Raw genomic sequence first — 2049 nt, 5'->3', positions numbered from 1 at the left:
CTGGCAAGACTGTAGCAACTCACAGTGTTGCTGCTCAAGGTGGTATAGCAGAGTCAGGCAGAGAAGAATCAAGCACACACCTTGGAAGTTGGAGGCAGGTTTATTTCACTAGCAGACTGATCAGGAACTTCTCCACACAACGATCAGTCCCATCTTGGTGGTGAACAGGGTTTATACAGATTTGGGAAAGGAGGGGTAAGGAAACAGTGGCAAGACTCTCAACATTAGTTCATTGGTTGAGGTGGATACATTCAGCTTATATGATTGGATAGAAAGGCACACTAGGAGTTACCTTATTTACATATAGTGGGAAGCAGGGTTCACAGAAACTCCACTGAGAACAAAGGACAGGGGAGGAGGAGAAGACTGTGTCCTGCTTGTCTGAGTGAGACCTGGATAGACATGCTTTAGGTGTGGGAGGAGTCAGAGCCAGGAGGAGCTGTGTGTCTGCTGCCCTGTTGGCTGTAGCACAGGCTTCTTCTGGTCAGAAATCATTTCCCTGTTCAGCAGGGGACACAGATTTGCAAACAAACAGCCTTTCCAAAGGACATATGATCAGAGGGGCTGGCATATCTGCTGGGAGGATTATGGCAAGACTTGCAGGGGCAAAGGACATTGGAGCTGAGGCTTGAAGCACAGAGAGTCTGCCAACCAGTGGGCAAAGAGTTCTCAAAGCAGAGATAAGAGCGCACCAGAGCTCAGGGGAAGGACACAGCAAGCCTGGGGCTTTTGTCCTTAGGAAGACCCCCATGGCCCTGTGGTAGAGGGAGTGGGTGAATTGGTATCTATTTGCAAAGTCCTTTAAAATGCAGGCTGAAAGGAAGTCCCTGAGGTTTTAAAGTCCACAGTGAGGGAGAGGCTTTTGGGCCCTTCAAGACAGAAGGGTTGAGGAAACAGAGGCAGCCACCTCACTTCCTGCCACTCACTGGTCCCCATGGGCATTCAGGTGGCCCTGGCTAGGGCCAGAGCTACACAGACATAGGAAGACTGCATAAGGTGTGCTGTGGCCCCACTGAACCCCCAGGACTTGCCCTTACATCTCATGCTCACAAGGAAGACTCAGCCTGGTAACCCCTGAGTCTGTCTCTTCACCCCATCCCCACTGTCTCCTGCCCAAACCTTCCTTGCTTCCAGTTCTGGGTCCCTCAGTCTCAGTGCTGTGCAGTCTAGGCTGGAGGCAGACAGATGGGCCAGAAGGGGGAGGCTGGGAGGGACAGCCCTTAGGAGGCCCAGGTATTGAGGGTCTCGAGGTGCTGATTAGAAGGAGCCTGTGCTACAGCCAACAGGGCAGCAGACACACAGCTCCTCCTGGCTCTGACTCCTCCCACACCTAAAACAGGTCTATCCAGGTCTCACTCAGACAAGCAGGACACAGTCTTCTCCTCCTCCCCTGTCCTTTGTTCTCAGTGGAGTTTCTGTGAACCCTGCTTCCCACTATATGTAAATAAGGTAACTCCTAGTGTGCCTTTCTATCCAATCATATAAGCTGAATGTATCCACCTCAACCAATGAACTAATGTTGAGAGTCTTGCCACTGTTTCCTTACCCCTCCTTTCCCAAATCTGTATAAACCCTGTTCACCACCAAGATGGGACTGATCGTTGTGTGGAGAAGTTCCTGATCAGTCTGCTAGTGAAATAAACCTGCCTCCAACTTCCAAGGTGTGTGCTTGATTCTTCTCTGCCTGACTCTGCAATACCACCTAGAGCGGCAACACCGTGAGTTTTATTTGCTACAACGTTGGCTACTGGGATGATGACTGCCTTGCTGCCTTTCTCATTCTGAGCAATCAATTATTCCTTGCAGAATGAATGAATGAGTCAGCAGGTGGCAGCCAGGACTACAGGTGACACAGAGGCAGAGGAGACCCTAGTGCTGCTGGCCTAGGATCTGCCTGGGAGTCCTGGCTCTTGCTGCCACCCCATCCTGCTCTTTTGACCTCAGCCCTCAGGCATTTGGTTCAAATGCAATTTAGCAAACACAGGGGCAGCGTGAGGCTTGGGTGGAACAAATAGCTTCCTAGAGTTCCTGAGTGTAGGGCAGTTGAGG

The sequence above is a fragment of the Fukomys damarensis genome, unplaced genomic scaffold, assembly GCF_012274545.1.
Source record: "Fukomys damarensis isolate Sample0158 unplaced genomic scaffold, DMR_v1.0_HiC HiC_scaffold_5, whole genome shotgun sequence".
Lineage (NCBI taxonomy): Eukaryota > Metazoa > Chordata > Mammalia > Rodentia > Bathyergidae > Fukomys > Fukomys damarensis.
This window is presented reverse-complemented; position numbering follows the sequence as displayed.